Source organism: Pyrgilauda ruficollis, unplaced genomic scaffold (assembly GCF_017590135.1).
Source record: "Pyrgilauda ruficollis isolate IOZ18807 unplaced genomic scaffold, ASM1759013v1 scaffold141, whole genome shotgun sequence".
In the NCBI taxonomy this organism is placed as follows: Eukaryota; Metazoa; Chordata; class Aves; order Passeriformes; family Passeridae; genus Pyrgilauda; species Pyrgilauda ruficollis.
The window spans coordinates 734,464-754,508 of NW_024512655.1; the positions used below are offsets into that span (position 1 = coordinate 734,464).

Below are 20,045 nucleotides of genomic sequence, written 5' to 3' on the forward strand. Positions count from 1 at the left end.
ACCCTCAGCTGCTCCTTCACATTCACCAAAACTTTCAGATCTTCCTTCAGAGACGTCTCTGGCCCCGAGTCATGGAGGCACAAGGGGAGCCAAACCCCAGAGTTTTGTGTGATTTAATGCAGACTTTATGCAGCACACTCACACCCTGTTACTTCTGTTCCTTACATCATCATCTTAATGAGCAAGGAGACTCAAACTCATCTGTACAGTACTTGTGCATTAGTTTGTGGCCTTCGTGGAGAGCTCTCCAATTGGTAGAACAGGAGCAAAGTGAAAGTAACTGAGCTAAGAGCAGGCTTGGTGTAAATCACTGAGGGGCAATGAGTGTGCCAGGGTGCTGGGTGTGTGGAAAGGCTCTCAGCATAAATAAAATCAGTCTCTGCCTTAGGGAAAAATCACACAACTGCTGTAGAACTGAACAGAGCAGACTCCCCAGAGGGGCTCCAGTGGGGCAAGCTGCTGCATTCCCTGGCTTTGCTCTCCAGGAGTGGGCAGACAGCCTCTCATGTCTCCCCACAAACCTGGCGTGATGACTGCCCAGCAGAGGGAAAATAAGAATGATTGTAGAGGGGGAGAATGGGACAAATCAGAGAACTGAGGCTTTCAGCTGGGAGCCCCTGAAGTGTCCCTGGCCTGGAGATCAGGTGATGTGTAGCCGGTGCTCTGCTGCTGGAGGGAAGTTCATGGCACAGACCCCTTCAGTGCTGAGCAGCGCCAGGAAGAGTCCCAAAACACAAAATAGCACCAGAGTGCACAGGGAGGGAGGGTGCACAGGGAGGGAGGGTGCACTTCCTGCTATTTCTCCTCTCACATCCTCTGCTGCTCCAGCAGTCCTTGCTTTGCACACCCCTCAGGTGTGAGGCAGGCGCCCTCAGCACTAAAATTAAATCTTAACAGGAATTCACACCCCCTCCAGTGCCACCTGGAGCTCCTGTGCTGAGCCTAGAGCAGCCCAGGTAGATCCCCAGGCAGTGTGAACACAACCTCAGCCAGGCTCTGAGCAGCCTGAGAGCAGAGATTCAGTGCCTCTGACACCTGCGCTGTGCTGTGCCTGATCAAAGGCCATATTTCAGCTGATTTCTTCCTCCAACGCCAGTCTGATCTGGAAAGCAGTGATCCTTTCCTCTCCTGGCTGCCATAGTGAATTTTAGAGTGAGTTTTAGCATTCTGGGCTGCCTGGGGTATTCACTCTGCTGGAGTCTTTTCCTTTAGTGAGAGGAAAGTGTCTTGAGAAAGGAGTAGCTGTATGAAATGTGAGGAGTTTACTCCTGGTGCTGCTGAGCTTGCACAGACAGATGCCATCTGAAATCCTCTGGTTACGGCAGCACTGCTGCCAGAGCCTCAGACAGCTCTGCTTCACCACAAGTTTAAGGAGTGGGACTTCAATTGTGCTTTGCTTGTTGCTACTTGACTTTTGAGCTCTGTTTCCAGGGGCTGGTACAGAAATGTTTCTGGAGGACTGGGTCAAGTGGCAGCATGTATTTTTGGAGAAGGTCACGGGCCCTGTGCCTGGTGCCCCACTGCAAAGGGCAGAGAGCCATTAAAAGTCTGGGTGTGTTTGTGTGAGCTCTGTGCTGCTCAGGCAGGGCAGCAGCAGGCTCTGTGCTGGGCTGCAGGGATGGAGCTCCTTTCCAGGCTAATTTGTGCTCCTTATTCCCTCCCTTAATTTACGACAGGCTCTGTGGGTATTGAGCAGCACTGCAGCAAACCCACACGCTCCAAGTTTCTCTCTTCCAAGAGCTCTGGTGTGATCAGGAGTGAAGGAACACAGGAGTGCTGTGAGGAAGGGTCTGCTCTACAAAATGGGATTTTAAAATTGCTCCTGGACCCCGGTGGAGGGTCACTGGCAATGCCTGCTCCTGGGAGGGATTGGGAAGATGCACTTTTCCTTCCTTTTTAATGGAAAGGAGCTTTGCTCACTTTCCTGCAGATCCGGAACTCAGTCTGGGGCAAGGAGAGAGGCTGCTTCTTGCAAAACCTCTGCAGGTTCTTCCAGCTGGCTTTTCCCTGCAGAACTGGAGTGACCAGGAGTGCAGGGGGAGGGCAGCTCGTTGGCTCAGTCCTGTGCTGCACCACTGTGTTCAAAACCCTCCCCAGCTGCTGCCAATTGCTTTCTGCCATCCCTGTCTGACACGTGAACACAAGAATTCCCATGTGCTGGGAATCTTAATGTTTCCTTCCCCTACCTCTGTGCCTGGGTATAAATGTCCTTAAGATGTAATTTTTCCAGCTCAGCCTTCAGAATTTCTAATGATGCCCAGAGAGCTGGGCTAAGTGGCAGCATGTATTTTTGGAGAAGGTCACGGGCCCTGTGCCTGGTGCCCCACTGCAAAGGGCAGAGAGCCATTAAAAGTCTGGGTGTGTTTGTGTGAGCTCTGTGCTGCTCAGGCAGGGCAGCAGCAGGCTCTGTGCTGGGCTGCAGGGATGGAGCTCCTTTCCAGGCTAATTTGTGCTCCTTATTCCCTCCCTTAATTTACGACAGGCTCTGTGGGTATTGAGCAGCACTGCAGCAAACCCACACGCTCCAAGTTTCTCTCTTCCAAGAGCTCTGGTGTGATCAGGAGTGAAGGAACACAGGAGTGCTGTGAGGAAGGGTCTGCTCTACAAAATGGGATTTTAAAATTGCTCCTGGAGGGTCACTGGCAATGCCTGCTCCTGGGAGGGATTGGGAAGATGCACTTTTCCTTCCTTTTTAATGGAAAGGAGCTTTGCCCACTTTCCTGCAGAGCCGGAACTCTCAGGCTGGGGCAAGGAGAGAGGCTGCTTCTTGCAAAACCTCTGCAGGTTCTTCCAGCTGGCTTTTCCCTGCAGAACTGGAGTGACCAGGAGTGCAGGGGGAGGGCAGCTCGTTGGCTCAGTCCTGTGCTGCACCACTGTGTTCAAAACCCTCCCCAGCTGCTGCCAATTGCTTTCTGCCATCCCTGTCTGACACGTGAACACAAGAATTCCCATGTGCTGGGAATCTTAATGTTTCCTTCCCCTACCTCTGTGCCTGGGTATAAATGTCCTTAAGATGTAATTTTTCCAGCTCAGCCTTCAGAATTTCTAATGATGCCCAGAGAGCTGGGCTGCAGTGGGGCTGCCATCCTTGTGCCTTTCCCTGCTTCCCAGACAACTGAGCTTTTGAGAAGGGGCAGTCCCTGCTGCTGAGGGAGGGAGAACTAACATTTGGCAAATCTCAAAGAGTTTTCATTTGCGTCAATATTCTGCAGCAAATAACTTTGCACATTTGTAAACAGAGGGCAAACTTACCACATTTTAAGAGCTTTCTGGGGGTGAATTGTAAGTACTCTGCTCTTGTCTGACAGAACAATATTCAGTGAGGGATGTGCTTATCGAAGATGCCTTTCAATTGGTTTAGAAGCAGAAATTCTGTTGAATCCTGTGGAAACAAAATAAGGTCCCTGCCCTAGAAAGCTCACAGACTAGAGCTTGCTCAAGAAAAGAGTGGAAATGGCCTTGAACTGTCTGTTGACCTTGAGTTGTTGGTGAGATTTTTGGTTTTAAAATCTTGGTGGATTGTAGCTGAGCACTGCTCGTGAGCCCTTTGCCAGCCCTGTCCTTCAGACAGGCCTGGCTGCTTGGTGCCATTTGGCTGAAGATGGGCAGGGATGTGGAGAGCCACTCCGAAGGTCACTGCCAGACTGGGCAGGGCAGGCAGGAGGCTGGTGGCCGAGGTCACCCCTCAGGAGCTGAGTTTGGCCCCCTGGAGCTGCCAGGCCCTGGGATGGGGGACATCTCCCAGGGACACCGGAGCGCGCCCTCCTCAGCCGCGGGCACGCTTGGCAGCGCTCACCGTGCCAATGCAGTGCCACAGAGCAGGTGACACCCCCTGTGTCCCCTGCAGGCTTTGCAGAGGTGTTCGACACTCAGGGAGCTGCTCTAGGGCCTCAAGGAAAGGTCCTGGGGGTGAAGGGCAGGAGGAAGGGGGCACGGGAGGCTCGGGAGAGCTGGGCACGGAGGAGTGAGCTGCAGCCCCGGGCAGCCACAGCCGGGCTGAGCACCTGGAGGGGTTCGGGGGCTGCTCGGGGCAGGGGGGCTCTGCGGAGGGGCACAGGGAGCAGCTGCCCCCGGGGCTCAGAGCAAACCAGAGCCGCTCCTCCTGGAGGCTCGCTGCTGCCCCGGGGACTCGGTGTCCGGTTACCGAGCGTCAGCTCCGCGTCCGGGGGACCGGGCAGAGCAGGGAACACTCTGTGGTTTGCTGGCAAGTCACCCGCTCTTTGATGCACTGCAGCAAAAGCCCTGTCTGGAAACTCCTCGGCAAAAAGGACATTGCAGGGGAAGGGGAGGGGGGACCACGGACGCAAAGATGCTGCTGCAAGGGCTGTGACAGCCAAGGCTGGCCCGTGCTGCCTCCCCTGCAGCCATTTAGTGATTGAGTTGGCCAAGCCCATTGCCTGGTGTCCGGGGCTGGATGCTGTGTCCTTTCCCTGCATGTCCTTCAGGAGCAGGAGGGCCAGGACTGCGTGCTGCTGTGTCCCAGGGGCTCAGGGCAGCCGCGCAGGGCTCGGGAGCAGCTCCGGGAGGAGCAGGGAGAAGGGCGAGGAGCCACCGCTGCAGCAGCACCTCTGCAGCAGCCTCGGGCAGGCTGCCCCAGCCTGGGGGACACCAGTGACAGAGGCAGCTGGGGAGCAAGGAGCAGCCTGCCCCAGCCTTGGGGACACCAGTGACAGAGGCAGCTGGGGAGCAAGGAGCAGCCCCTGCCCGAGGGGGATCCTTGGCTCGGTGTGGCAGCCTGCCTGCCCTGCAGCTGAGATAAGGGTGGTTCTCTCATTTATCTCCTGGGGGCTGAAGCTCTGCCCTTGGCAATGGCCCTTCCTGGCCCCAGCTGATTCCCTGTTGTGCAGATGAAGACTGCAACCTGCAGGCCACCCTGTTCTGGGGGAATTACCCCCAAAGTGACACCCCAGGGATGGGGGAAGATCCCCCTGGTGTCTGGTGCCACATCTGGGCAGGAGCAGGGCTGCTGGCCACAGGATCACAGGAGGGCTCAGGAGGGCATCCCAGCTCTGGGCAGCACAGCAGAGTGGCCACCTTGCTCTGGAAGGACTTGCAAGGGAGTGTGGTAGGGCTTTTAACCTGGTGTTTCAAAGTGAACCTGTTATCTTAACTCCTTATACCACAGAAAACATAGTGAGGAAGAGAAGGGGGATGCTTGCTGATGTTACCAGCTCCCTGTGGTGCCAGTGACTGGTATTTGGCACTGGAGAAGCAAAGTTTGAGGAGCGCCTGGATGCAGAAAAGCTTCAGAGTTCTGCTCCTGATGCTTGCTGAGTGCAGAGCCCCCTCAATGGCCTCAGAGCTGCTTCTGCACAGGCAGGACTGGGGAGCTTGGAGAAGGGTCCATCAGGAAAAGCATTTATTTCTTTCCTGTCATTTCAAGGAGAGGCAAGGGCTTGCAGTGGCAGGAGAGGAGGAGTGCACAGGTGAGCAGTGGCAGTTTTCTGCTGGCCTGGCACCACCCCTGGGTGCAGTGCTCTGCTCAGATCCCCTCCCTAAGCCCTCTGTGTGTGAGGCACTGAACCTGACCCCTTTTCTTGGTGGAAGCTCTGTTGGTTCTGCAGATGTGAGCGTGGAACAAAATAAAAATACCTGCAGTCTGCTGGGCATGGGGGAGGGAAAGGAGCTGACAGCAAAATCCCAGCTCTCTTAAACTGACCCACCAGAGACCCTTTGCTTCCAGCTCCCAGTCTGAGCTGCCCCCGGTGTCACTGAAGGACACTGTCACCCTGTCCCCCGGGTGCCTGCAGGGTGGGGGATGTCTCTCCAGCAGCTTGGATTTGGCCAGGAGATGTCACTCCCAGGACAAGGTGTCCCCTCTGCCTGGCTCCCAGCAGAGGGAAGCAGCAGCTCACATCTCCATCCCTGAGCTGCCCTGTGCTCCTCCAGCCCTGGTGTCACTGAGACAACCAAACAAACCCCACAACACCTGCCCAGGTAAAGGCTGATTTCTCCTGCTGCTGGACAGTAAAACTTTTAAATAGCAGGGAATTGCTACCTGTAATTGCACCAGCTAATCCTACCTGCAAGCTCTGTCCTCCACCTCAGGTGCTATTCTTAGTTCAGCCCCTGCTGGATTCCTGACAGAGCAAACGCTGAGGCTTGGTCTGTGCCTTTGGAGAGATGAGTGGGATGAGAGAATTGGGAAGGACCTTCCCTTTTATTCTCCGTTGTGTAGGAGGATAATGGAGACCCTGCTTTTCTGAGGGAAATGAGTCCAGTGCTGGTGGAAATGCTCAGGGAGTGCAGATGGATGAACTTGGTGAACTGTGGCTGGCCCTAACTCAGCCCGAGGGAGCAAACGGAATGACTTCAGCTTCTTGTGACTCTTTGCTCTTGTGACCTTAGCCCAAATGTCTCTCTTTTCTCTTTTTGCCTCTTTTTGATCTGAAACTGGGTCTCCAGCTCGCTGCTCTCCATTTTTTCCATCAGCTAATTGGCAGAATCCCTGTGCCATGCAGGCCCTGCTCCTGTGGGTGTGTGACAGTGTGTCCCTGGAGAGGAGGGACACAGCCCAGGAGGAGACCAGCAGCTCTTCAAGGGGTGTCTGCTTGCTGCAGGACTAATGTGGCTGCCATGCCCTCAGCAGCATTTCCCCCCTGAGACTACAGGAACAGGTTTTTCCATTGCAAAAAAAAAAAAAAAAAAAAAAAAAAAAAAAAGCAGAAAATATGTTTACGTCCCTCTACTTTGGGCTTTTGCAGCTGAGTGGAACTCAGTGTCTCCCAGTCCCTCAGTGCTCCAAGTCCTTCCTAACAGGGCAGAAGCAAGACATGTCAAGTGTGGAGATGTACCTGCACCTGCCAGCTGAGCCTTCCCAAGGAGCACAACCCCTCCTCTTGCAACTGGAACATGTCTGAGCAGGAGCAGGGCAGCACAGGGAGGGAGGAGTGTGAGCAGCCTGGTGTTTCACTGGGAGCTGCCTGGAACACCATCCCTCGCTCTGTGCCTGAGCTGGCTCAGGTGCTAGTGCTGACCCTTCTGTTTCCTGCTCCTGCCGAAGGGGAAATGTTCACAGGCTGTTCTGGGAAAGCTTTTGCAGTGATCCTGGGGCTCCTGATCCTGGGCATTTGCTCCATGTTCACACCTGTTGTGCCCATCTGATATTGTGCCCATCTGATGATCTGTGATTTCTCCCCAAAGCGTGTGTGCAGGGGTGCATGGCTGCACCATGGGTTCTGCACCTGGGTTTTCCAGTCAGCAGGTTCCTGCCAGCTCGTGCTCCCGGAGCAGCCTGAGGACTTCTCCTGTGCTGCTGCTGCAGTTCCAGCTGGAAATGTCCTTGGTCCCCAGCCCCTGTCCCCTCAGTGCTGTCAGCAGAGCAGCAGGAGCCAGCTGCAGGGGGAGGCAATGCCAGCTTCAGGCTCCCGTGGCGTGGATCACTCTGGAGAGTGAAGCAGGTGCCTTTGCCTCCCTGCACAGCCTGCATCTCTAACAACGGGTGCCGGGGGGAGAGGGGGAGCTTTCTGGGAGATGGGCTTCATGGACGGGCAGAGGAAACCCTCCAGAGCCTGTGGGGTGAGTTTGGGGTGTGTGCTCGAGCCCTGGCTCCTGCGCCCAGGGTGTTCTGCTGAGGGTGGATGGATGGATGGATCCCAGCTCCCAGCTGCCTTTCCCAGCTCCTGGAGCCTCTGAGAGGATTGCAAACTTGTAGGTGACATCTCTTTGCCAGGAATCCTGCATCCCTCCTCCTCGTGTGGTCTTCCTCAGTGAAACGCTGGATTCAGCCCTGGAACCGTGTGTGGAACTTCAGGGAGTCTGAGCTCCCCTGCCCCGGAGCTGGGGCAGGAATCAACCCTGAGCTGGGGCAGGAATCAGGAGCTGGGGCAGGAATCAACCCTGAGCTGGGGCAGGAATCAATCCTGTTCTGTGACAGGAATCAGGAGCTGGGGCAGGAATCAACCCTGAGCTGGGGCAGGAATCAATCCTGTTCTGTGACAGGAATCAACCCTTAGCTGGGGCAGGAATCAACCCTGACCCGTGGCAGGAATTCCGTGCTGTGAAAGGAATCAATCCTGTACTGGGGCAGGAATCAGGAGCTGGGGCAGGAATCCCGTGCTGTGGCCGGAGCTGCTCCGTGTCCATGTCCGTGTCCCTGCACTCCCCGCTGTCCCGCTATCTCCGCTGTCCCCGCTGTCCGTGTCCCTGTCCCTGCCCAGGTAAGCTCTGATCCCGGTGCCTGCCCCGAGCCCCTGCTAGTCTGTCATGTCGGGGTAAAGAAGGTTTCCTTCTCATTTCTCTTTCTCTCCCCTTCCTCTTCTGTCGCCCTTTTCCTTCAAGCCCCTCGTGCAGAATCCCACGCTGCCTTTGGGGATGCTGGTCTGGGTTTGTGGATGCCAGAAAGCGGTTGCACTCTGGATTTGGGGATCCCGGTCTGGATTTGGGGATCCCGGTCAGGTTTTGGGGATGCAGATCTGGATTTGGGGATCCCAGAAAGTGGTTGCATTCTGGATTTAGGGATCCCGGTCTGGATTTGGGGATCCCGGTCTGATTTTGGGGATGCTGGTCTGGATTTGTGGATGCAGGTCTGGTTTTGGGGATGCAAAAAAAAAAAAAAAAATGCTGGTCTGTATTTGGGGATGCTGGTCTGGATTTGGGGATCCCAGTCTAGATTTGGGGGTCCCGGTCAGGTTTTGGGGATGCAGATCTGGATTTGGGGATCCCAGAAAGTGGTTGCACTCTGGATTTGGGGATGCCGGTCGGTTTTGGGGATCCCAGGAAGCAGCACAGCCAAAGAGCAGCGCTGTGCTCGCGCTGCCCGTGCGGAGCTGTGCGGGCAGGGCTGGGGGCTGCAGAGCCGGGAGCAGGGGGGTCCCGGGGGGCTGGGTGAGACCAGAGCCCGAATCCGTGTGGATTGGGCTCTCGGTGCTGCATTGCCATGTCAGGGTTTACACGGGGAGCATAAAGCACCCAGCTGTCCCCTCCCCTGCCACACCTGCACAAGCTGTCCTCCCATCCTGTCCCCAGTGCTGCTGCCTGGCCCAGCGTGTTCCTCCAATTCCCTTTGTGCTGGAAAGTGTAAATAACACAGCTCAAGTGCTCGCACGGGGAAGGAGAGCTCTGGTTTGCCTTGATTCTGACAACACCCGTGCTTTATATCTGATATAAAATGCTTTCATTTGTAAGCAGCCCACCTCTCATCCGTGCAGTCAGTTTGATGTTTTATTAGCTGTATATGTGCCAGGGTATTTTGGAGTTTCCACAAGCAGTCAGTTTTGTAGGCAAGTCTGTTTGCTTGTATTTTGAAGGTAAACCACCAGTAATCTTCTAGGAACTGGTACAGATCATTTCTCAATGCAAATGGAGAGAAGTTAACAACACATGAGCCATTGTTTTGTTTCCAAAGAGAGACTCAGCTGAAGGGGCTTATACCAGAGTGGGGATCTAATTCAGCTTTCAGGTTTATATATTTCTTTCTGTTTTCATTTGATTACATTGTGGCAGAAGGTACCGGGCATTCAACCCATGCCCAGCCTGCCTGGAGCAGCCTTCCCCCTGAAAAAACAATCCTGCACCCAGTGGACCAGAGGAGGCTTTGGTAAGAGAAATTAGAGTTAAAAAATTGAGGAATTAAAAAAATTCCTGCAGATGTTCCCCCTGGTGCTGTAAGGCTGCTGCTGCACCTGCACAGGGGAGGCAGCTGAGGTGCAGGACTGTCCTTGTCTGCAGTGCTGCAGTCACGGCTGGGGAGCTGAGGAATGCATCTCCCAGGGCTGGTGTCCTTTCTGCTCGGGAGGTGTAGCCAGGGTCGGGCTGGGGGAAGATGGGGGAGCATCTGAGGGTAACAAAGGTAAAATTGGGTGGGTCTGGCCTTGGAAGAAAGGAGAGGGGCATGTCCAGGGGTTCTCCAGAGATCCCTCAAAGCCCTGATAAAGGAGGAGGCTGAGTCTAACAAGGTAACAAAGGTGCTGTGACAGTAAAATCTCTGCTCTGCATCAGCCTGGCAGCATCCTGTGTCCCAGCAGGAACATCTTGACTTGGATAAACTTGTTTTTCCAGGCCCACCTGGGGTGTGAGCCCCAGATTCCTGTTTGGGCTGACAAGCTGGAGCAGGGATGGGATGCTGAGAGCCCAGCCTGGCTCCTGAGCCCAGCCTGGCAGTGCTGGGTTAATGAGTCACGGCTCTCCCTGGCTGCAGCAGGCTGGACTCTGCCCAGGCTGTCCCGAGCTCCTGAATCAGCAGAATCCCTCAGCCTGCTGTCCTCAGGCTGTCCTGGCTCTGCAGAGAGGGCTGGCAGGAGCAGGGGCAGCTCTGCTTGCAGGAGCATCCCTGCAGCCAGGCTGGGCTGGGCTGGGCTGGGCTGGGCTGGGATGAGCTGGGCTGGGATAGGATGGGATGAGCTGGGATGGGATGAGCTGGGATGGGATGAGCTGAGATGAGCTGATCTGGGCTGGCAGCAGCCTCTGCTCACGACCAGAGCTGCAGGGTGGTGGTGTCTGCACCACAATTAACAGCTCTGGCAATTAACAGCTCTGCTCAGCTGCTGCTGGAGCTGAGAGCTCCTCAAAGACCTTCTCCAGGGCAATATGGGCAGAACTGGTGTCTGTGGTACCTGACAAGCGAGCACAGCAGCTTTGGCAGAACATTTGGGCTCTGCCTGAACCTTTGGTCTCAGTCTGTGTGTTTTATCTGAGTTGGCTGGGATGCAGGAGGCAGTGGTGTAAAGGAAGGGAACATGCACCACGTCCATGCACTAGGGTGTGAAATACATTCTGGGGGCACAGAGGTGCTCTCATGGTCACGGAGACAGGGCTGCTTTAAAAGCCTGGCAGTCAGAGCTCAGGATGTTGCTGCTGGACATCTCTGATCTCATCTGGGAGAGAAGAGGGTGGAAAAAAGTGAGGAAAGCTCTGTAACTCATTGTTACTGCAAGGGGAAGAGCAGAATTTCCGAGAATGTGGAAAGCAGAGTGTGGAGTTTTTGTTCTCCGTGGCTCAGGGCAAAGGTCTTGCCTCATTTCCCCAGGTGCTGCCCCATTTCCAGCCTGGGCTCAGCTGGGAGTGGTGGCAGGGCTGGAAGGAGCCACAGCCCCATCAGAGGGTGGAACTGCCCGGGAGTTCAGGTGCCTGCAGCTCCTGGAGCCTCTGCTCCTCCTGCCTGCCTCGGATCAGCCTGGAGCAGCAGCATGGCCTCACCTGGAGGAGGAGCATGGCATCACCTGGAGGAGGGGCATGGCATCACCTGGAGCAGCAGCATGGCCTCACTTGGGAGCAGGAGGTTGCCATCACCTGGGAACAGGAGCATGGCATCACCTGGAGCAGGAGCTTGGCATCACCTGGAGCAGGAGGTGGCCTCACCTGGAGCAGGAGGTGACATCACCTGGGAGCAGCAGCATGGCATCACCTGGAGCAGGAGCATGGCATCACCTGGAGCAGCAGGTGGGGTCACCTGGAGCAGCAGGTGGGGTCACCTGGGCCTCCCCATGGACCTCAGGGACTGCTGCCAGCTGGACCAGCTCCTGCCACTGCCCTGGAGGGACCTGGTCAATCTCTCTCCTCTCTGGGGAGTGTCTGCCCATCTCTTGGGGAAGTTCCTGTGGTTAATTAAAGAAAGGCCAGCAGGAGTCAAGGCGGTGTCTCGTATTTGGGGAATTAGGATGCTGTGGGGAGCCTGGAGGAGAAGAAAGCACAGGAGGAATACAATAATGACAGGGCTCAGTGAGCACTGCCAGCAGTCAAGGCCCAGAACCATTTGCTGGATGATTTGGTGAGATATTGCAGGAGAAGGTGGGATAACAGAGCTCTAAAGTCAGGGACTAAAACTCCACTTGTTGACAGCAGGAGGAAGGCACAGTGCTGGGAACGAGCTGAAACAAATGTGCTTGATTAAATGAAGCTTGTGGGATCACATATTTCTGTGCTGACAAAGTGATTGCTGCAGATCTCACCTGGCAGGACCTTTTACCTTTCTTGGAATGCAGGTTTTCTGTAACAGGAGAGTTTTTCCACCCTCCACACCCCTCAGCTTGTTTTCCTTACAGTGAGGATTTCTTCCACTGCTACATGATCCACCAAACAGCTTTTTGCTGCTGCTTTGTCACCCCCACGGTGAGACTGAGCAGGGGCTGGCATCCAGCCACCTTCCCCAGCAGCCAGGGGGGAGTTGCTGTGCTTTCTGCACCCTGGGGTCCCTCTCTCCAGGTAAAGCACCCCACAGTCAATGGGGAGTGAAACAGGCCACGTGTTCTCTTTTCCCTAAAGAGAAAATTGCCATTTTGGGGAAAAATTGAGCCCTTAAATGGAAAATTCAACAAATTGTAGACATTGGGTGGCACCTCTTTAAATTGTGCTTTTGTGAATTTATTTGTTTTCTCCTTTCCTAAAGCACTGGGGATTGTTATAGGTAGCAAGCAGCAGAGGGGGGCTAAAATGATCTGAAAAATTAAAAGCAGTGTCGTTATCTTTCTGCAAAGATGTTCCCCAAAACATCTTTTCCTGGCCATGTCGTGCTTGGTTTTTAGTGGCTCAAAGGAAAGTTTTACAGCTCCCAAAACAGCAATTCTGCATCCCGAGGAGGATGAAGGATGAAGCAGGATCTGCCTCTCCTGTACCAGATTGTTTTGCTCTCCTATGGCTGCGCTTGTCCCTGAGCTTTCATTGCCCTGGAGAGAGGCAGGTTTGTCCTGGTGGGAAATCTTGCAGGGGTGATGAGGTCAAGGTTGGAACAGGACAGCTCCTTCAGAGTGGGGCAGGACAGGAGCTGGGTGCCCCTGCCAGGTCTTGGTCCTGATGTTTGAGAATTGTTTTGGGATTGAAGTCAGCCCTTTTCTCCTCAGGGTGAGAAGGTCACGGCCAGGAAGGGATTTGTGATTAACTGGTGCAGGCTGCTGGGGATGGAGCCCTGGCAGTGCCTGGCTGTGCCCAGTGTGCCCTGGCAGTGCCTGACAGTGCCCTGGTGTGCCCTGGCAGTGCCTGGTGTGCCCTGGCTGTGTCTGGTGTGCCCTGGCAGTGTCTGGTGTGCCCTGGTGTGCCTGGCAGTGCCCTGGCAGTGCCTGGCAGTGCCTGGCAGTGCCCTGGCAGTGCCTGGCAGTGCCTGGCAGTGCCCTGGCAGTGCCTGGCAGTGCCTGGCAGTGCCCTGGCAGTGCCTGGCAGTGCCTGGCAGTGCCCTGGCAGTGCCTGGCAGTGCCTGGCAGTGCCCTGGCAGTGCCTGGTGTGCCCTGGTGTGCCCTGGTGTGCCCTGATGTGCCTGGCAGTGCCCTGGCAGTGCCTGGTGTGCCCTGGTGTGCCTGGCAGTGCCTGGTGTGCCCTGGCAGTGCCCTGGTTGTGCCCTGGCAGTGCCTGGTGGGTGTCACTGCTCTGTGCTGTCCTGGGGGGTGGCATGGGCAGCCACAGCACTTGTGTCACCTTTGTGATGCCAGGGCTGTCCCCACCAGCTGCTCTGCCATCCGTGCGAGGGGATCTGGGGCCTCGCTGTGCTGCTGGCAGGAAACCCAAGAGCTCTGTCTCTAATCTCGGTGAAAACACCTGCTCCAGATCCTGCCCGTGCTGGGGAGAGCCAGGGGGGTGGGCTCTGCTCTGACACCTGCCTGCAGCCCCAGGGGCTCCCCTTGCCCTGCAGGTCTGCTGCCTTGGCGCGGGAGGAAATGTCATTTCACGGGGAGCAGAGCAAAAAGAGAGCCCGGAGTGTCAGCCCGCTCTGCCTTGCTGTCTGAGCACAGAGCAGACTCTGGAGCTCTTGGAATTTGAGACTCGGTGCACTGGGAGGGGGATGGAGGCTCAGGTGTCTGAGATGCAGGTGTGGGGTGCAGGGGGCCCCTCCCGAGCAGCACCTTTGCTCTCTGCGTTGCACAAGAGCCCCGTGGGCAATCAGTGCTGCTCCTGAGCCTGTGGGAGAGGGAAGCAGCTCCTTGGTCCTGCAGGCTGCCTTCTCCCTGCTTTTGTGTTTCCAGAGGGCTGCAGGAATGCTGGAGAAGCCCAGACCTTGATGTGTGACAGCAAAGCCACTGGACAGGTGAGCCTGTGCCTCTCTCCTTTGTGCTCCTGGTGAACTCTCTTTCTGTCCTGCCTGTGCAGGGAGCACACCAACAGTTTGAACAGGTTTGTGTCTTAAACTGTTCAGCATTTGGGAGCACTTTAATGTTCCACTGCCTTGCCTGAATGGTGGTGTGGGAGCGCTGGGAGCTCATTGGGATAAATACAGATTGCAGACAAGCCAGCCGTGTTTGTCCTGTTAATATTGGTGATTTTTAGAGGCCCTAACCACGGTCTGGGGGCAAGGGACAGGACAACCGTTGATTTATGAGTTTCTCCTCCCTCGAAAGCTTTTTCCTCAGTACTGCTGCACGCTCCCCTGACTCTGTGTTTGTCCCCAGACCCCTGAGAGCGAGAAGAGAGGAGGATTCCAGCCCCCCGCCTGGTGCCAGCTGTGAGTGTTTCTTTGGCAGTGTCTTAGCTGGTTGTTGTGAGCAATGGTCAAGGAAGCAATCAGCAAGTATACTGCCCTAGAAGTGCTGCACGTTGTTGGGCTGCCTCACCTCGCCCCGGGGCAGGGGCACTGCCCGAGGAGCTCGAGAGGAGACCAGCACCAGGAGGAGATGAACGCTGCTGCAAGTTCTCTTCTTTCCTTGTTGTTGCTATGGGACACACGACAACACTGCTGCTCCCAGGCCAGGAAGAGAGAGATTTATTCTCTGACTCCTACCTTTATAGATTTCCAAAGGTGACATAGGATTGGAGGGTGACAGGGCCACCTCTCCAGGGACACTGGACAAGCCAACAGTCCATCAAGTTTCTCCTCCTCCATAAAGGAACGCAAAACAATAATTGTTTACAGAAAGTGTGTGAGAAAGTTTGATACAAGAATGCGAACATCAGAAGGCTTAGAAAATCTTAAGAAATCAGGGCAGCAATTTGTCCTTCCCCAGTGCCTCTGGAGGGCTCTGCTGCACCTTCCCCTGCAGCTCAGCTGTGCTTTTGCTGCCTGGCACTTTCCCTGCTGCAAATCACTTGCACAAGCAGCTGCAGCGAGGCTCCGGGGCAGCTGTGTGGGTCGTGACTCCGAGGCTCTCCTTGCCAGGTTTGTGTCTCACCTGTGCTAGAAGCACACCTGTGGGCAGCCCTTTGTGCAGGCTGTGGGATTGGCACTAAAAGCTGCACCAGAAATCCTGCCACGGTGCAGCCCAAACCTTGCTGTTATGGGTGATGAGAACACTAGTTATGGGTAATGAGAATATTAGAGAAATATCACTGCACCTGCACTGCAGGCTCTTTCATTCTGTGTCAGTGCCCTCTCCCAAAGTGCCTCCCCTCCCTCCACGCTGCAGTCTGAGCTGCTGGGTCTTATCACCAGCTCCTAAATGCAACTTCTGGTGCTTGTTGGTGGCATGCTCTGTTTCATTATAGCATGTACAGTATTAATATCTTTATTTTTCTCCACACAGCCGCAGCATGAAGGAATATCCCATATTAATCCCTTAATTTAAATTGGAAATTAATAACTATCACAACACTTGGAGCATCCTTTAATCCATTGATTGCTGCTGGTTTGGTTCCAGCAGTGTCACTAATTACATTCTGCCTGCAAAAAAAAGTTCTCATTGCTGGTGGCTTTTCTTCTGAGAGCTGCTGGCTGGAATTCCTGTGCCATCCCTGCAGCCTGAGACACTTTTTAATGCTAATGGAATTGTTTAAAATGACTGAGCATCTCCGCTGGCTGCAGGAGAAGGCCCTGGGCTTGCTGAGGGGGTGCCCAGGGTGGGGGCTGTGTGTGGGGCACAGGCTCTCTGTTTTGGGGTCCCTCTGGCACAGGACACACTCAGTCCCAACCCAGCAGCTTTTCCAGGGTTGTGTTTGCTCCTCCATCCCCACCCTGAGCCTGCCAACAGCTGAGGTTTGTTACTCCAGGAGCTGCTCTTGTGCTAAAGGTCTGCTTAAAGGGCATTTCCAGAGGGCTGGGGATAAATTAAAATTGCTTTAATTAAACTTATTTTCAGCTAGTGCATCCAGAGGACGTGGAACAAACCAAAACCAGCTTTAATCCCCTCACTTCCAGTTACTGTGATGACATGAGGTGGCACTGCCCCAAGGTTTGCTGTGTGGCACTTCTGGCTCCTGGAGGAGAGTGGGAGCTGTTGGAATTCAGGGTGCATGGAGTGGCTGCTCCTCCAGCTGCCTGCCTGCCTTGCTGCTCCTTTTCCTAGCTAGACACGCAGGGAATGTATTTCCTTGGGGGCTTTTACTTCAGTCTTCTGAATCTCCTTGAAGAAAGGTGTCTGGAGATGGTTCTGAGGGCTCTGAGTGATCATCCTGGAATTTCCTGAGCAGCCCGGGTGTCTCTCAGCAGTGCTGTGTCCAAAGCTGGCAGCATTAGAGTCTATCCAAACTGGAAGAGAAGGGGTTAATGAAGTCAAGGATCAGGTCCTTAATCTGTGCCAGGAGTGCAAGAAATGTAGATTTATTTTTTTTTGTCACAGGCTGGAAAGAGCCACAAAGGACAGCATGAGGGTTTTCCCTGTCTCAGGAGCCTTCTCTGAACCCCGCTCCCCTGGCTCTCCTTTCAGCCCGCGCAGTGACCCCGAGCATCAGCTGGTGGCTTTGAAAAATGCTCCCATTCTCCAGGAAATGAAGAGCCCAGGTGCTGGTAAAACTCTTGGCCGTGTTTTTTCCTGACTTGTGTTCCAGTTCCAGGGCCAGGTCTCTGTTTCAGGTTTGTTCCCCCTGGCTGGGTCTCACACAAACCCTGCCTGGCTGCGCTGAGGGTCTGTGGGAATGGATTTACAGGAATTCCCTGGGCTGTGCAGGGTGCATTTCATCCTGGATCCCTCTGAGGAGGGTGGGACTTGTGTGTCTGAGCTGTTCTCAGGCTGGGCCCTGAGGAGCTGGGCAGTTCAGAAGGAATTGTTCTGCCTTCCTTGGCTGGAAGCAGCTCCGTGGTGTTTGGGACCCAGACATTGAAGGGTTCTGGTTACTGCAGTGCTCAGCTGCTTTCAAACCTTTTTTAAGGAGTTCAGTGAAACTGGGCTCACCTTGTTTCAGCTGGGAGCAGTGCCCGAGCTGGGGGTGTGGGCAGGTACAGGAGGAGGTGACACGTCCCCATGCTGTGACAGGGACCAGCAGTGACCTCTGTGGGGCTGGGGACACCGGGGGGCTGCTCTGGGGGCAGGGGCTGCTCCTCCACCCGGGCTCAGGGCAGCTCGGGCTCCCTTGGCTCAGAAATAAACAGAATAAACGGTGCAGGGGCTGGGATGTGGGGCTGGGATGTGGGGCAGTGTTAATGTGGCTGGGATGTGGGGCAGTGTTAATGCCTGGGATGTGGGGCAGTGACAGAGGATGGGATGTGGGGCAGTGATAGGGGCTGGGATGTGGGGCTGGATTGTGGGGCAGTGTTAGAGGATGGGATGTGATGCTGGCTTGTAGGGCAGTGTTAATGCCTGGGATGTGGGGCAGTGACAGGGGCTGGGATGTGGGGCAGTGATAGGGGCTGGGATGTGGGGCTGGATGACACCGCACTGGGATGTGGGGCAGTGTTAATGCGGCTTGTAGGGCAGTGTTAATGCCTGGGATGTGGGGCAGTTTCAGTGGCCCAGGACAAGCCCAGGCTCTCCTCCCTGGCCAGCCCTGAGCTGGGCTTGGAGCATTTCAGGGCAGTGAAACAGAACTTCTGCTGATGTGCTCTTCCCATGGAGTGTCCATCTCTGGTAAAAGTCTCCAGAGGGCAGCAGGCCCGGGGGAGCAGCAGCCCTGTCAAGGCTCTGCCTGTGACACGCAGAGCTGCTCTGGGCTCTCAGCTCCTCATCCTCACTTGAAAGCCCCAAGGCATATGGCCAGGTTCCCAGTTAATGGAGAACTGTGCCTCAGCCCAGCTTCCTACCCAGCTGCAAAGTGAAAACTTCTGGTTGAAGCCATTAAATAAAAATTTAAAAGGTTATATCAGTACATTCTGTCTCACAGTGGAGGTAAATTTATGTAGTTCCAGCTCACCCAGTGCTTTATAAGATGCAGAGTGCAGTCTGTGTGTCAGAAAGCTCTTTTAGTAGTTGGTGGGGTGAATTCCAGTCATTAAAAAAGATTTTCTGTGTCTTTTCACCAAATACCATGTTGCTTTATCTCCCTATGCTGTAAAAAACATCTGAAAGTGAAATTCTGAAAGGAGAATTTTCATTGTGCGCGTTGCTCTATGACAAACCACTTCCTTAGATTTTTGTTCCTGAGCTGTAGACAATGCTGCCTTTGAATTGAGATGTCTTGGGCACTTCCCAGACATTCCTGCTCTCCGGGCAGCTGCAGATTCCTTGGGGCTGGAGCACAGAGACAGCTGCTCCCTGCCCTGCAGAGAGGTGACAGCATCAGGTGCCAGGAATGCCACAGAGGTGCTGAGTGTCCTGCGGAGGTGCCAAAAAAAAGGGAGGTGATGGGGATCTGTAGTAAGAATTATTTGCCTTTTGTCGCTCAGGTTTGAAGCACAAACTCTGAGTGTGAAAACAGGGAGAGACCCGGCAGAAAATGCTCTGCCTGTCCTATTTCTGATTGTTGAGGCAAAGATCCATTTCTCTGGGTTTTAGCTCAGCAATTTATGGTGACCTGATGAGGCTTTTTTTTTTTTTTTTTTTTTTTTTTTTTTTTTTTTTTTTTTTTTTAAGAACTGAAAGAGTTCTAAAAAAAAAAGAAAATCAAGACAGAGAATCAAGATAAATCCAGAACTTGCATCTCAACTGACTTGTGGATTCGGATATTCCTATCTGGCAAGACTTAATTAAGCTGTGCTGTGGAGCCACATCCATCACCCAAAAAAAGGCAGCACTCAGCAGGCAGGGTGTTTGCTGACGTGCTTTGTCTGGATGTCTGTGCTAGGTGGGGCTTGTGCTACAAAAGTGGGGAAAAGGGAAACAGGGAACAAGGAGGAAGCCAAGAATGTGCGAGAGCAGCAACTGGGAATGCAGCCCTGACAAAGCTTTGTCTCCTGGTTTTTTTTTTTTTGGGTTTTTTTTTTTTTTTTGTTTTTTTTTTTTGTTTGTTTGTTTTGGTTTTTTCGTTTTGTTTTTGTTTTGTTTTGTTTTTTGAGGGCTCAGATGGTAGCTGAAGAAAGCCTGCAATAGTGATACAGTTTAAAAAGCTGTTGGTGCCAGGTTGTGTGCGGGGCACGTGCAAGTTGCTGCAGCTTCCTTTTTCTATAAAGAACATGTAGGGGGCATCACGCTCCGAAATAAATTCCTAAAAAAAGTAAAGGCTGCTGGGCTGAAGTTTAACCGAGTGGTAACTAGGGTACGTTGGAAGAAGATCTCGTTTCCAAAGGCAGCAGCTTGTGTATAAACCTGTGGATGGAGAGTGTGCGCTGTCCTGGGGAAGGAGGTGTCCGCAGGAAAGGAGAGACAGCAGCAGCCCCGGGCTTGGATCCTTCCCGCTCCTGCTCGTCGGCCGGGGCGGGATTTTCCATTGAAAGAAAAAAAAGCAAAAAAGGGTTTTCTGCGCTGCGGGGCCGCGGTGCGTGCGCTCCGGCGGGAGCGGCTCCCGGCCCCGGTCCTTATCCCTGTCCCGGTCCCGCTCCCGGTCCTTGCCCCGGTCCTTATTCCGGTCCCGTTCCCGGTCCTTTCCCGTTCCCGGTTCTTGTCCCGATCTCGATCCTTGTCCCGGTCCTTATCCCGGTCCCGCTCCCGGTCCTTGTCCCAGTCCTTGTCCTTGTCCCAGTCCTTGTCCCGATCCCGTTCCCGGTCCTTATTCCGCTCCCGTTCCCTGTCCTTGTCCCTGTCCCGGTCCCGCTCCTTGTCCCTGTCCCGGTCCCGCTCCCGCTCCCTGTCCCGTTCCCGTTCCCGCTCCCTGTCCCGTTCCCGGTCCCGGTCCCGCTCGGGATTCCCCGGGCAGCGAGGGCCGGGCCGCTCTCACATGACGGCGGGGGCGGGCCGGGCCCCGCCGCTCCCGGGGCTCTCCTGCGCTGCTCCGCCCGGGGCCGGGGCCGGTGCCGGGCTCCGCTCACCGCGGGCAGGGCGGGCAGGGCAGGGCGGGCACTCCGGCGGAGCGCGCCCGCCCCGCGGGGCTGCATCGCGCTGTCCCCCGCTCCATCCCACTGTCCCCGCTGTCCCCTCTCCTCTCCGCTCGCTGTCCCCCAGCTC

At 54.8% G+C, this 20,045-nt stretch overlaps 1 long non-coding RNA gene across 1 annotated transcript; it reads left to right on the forward strand.

Annotated features, from left to right (window-relative positions):
• The first annotated feature begins 9,446 nt into the window (after positions 1-9,446).
• On the forward strand, positions 9,447-14,365 carry LOC121349641. The gene is made up of 4 exons (XR_005954570.1): positions 9,447-9,538; positions 10,967-12,616; positions 13,890-13,951; positions 14,313-14,365. It is a non-coding gene; the product is annotated as an uncharacterized LOC121349641 (long non-coding RNA).
• Positions 14,366-20,045: the final 5,680 nt, after the last annotated feature.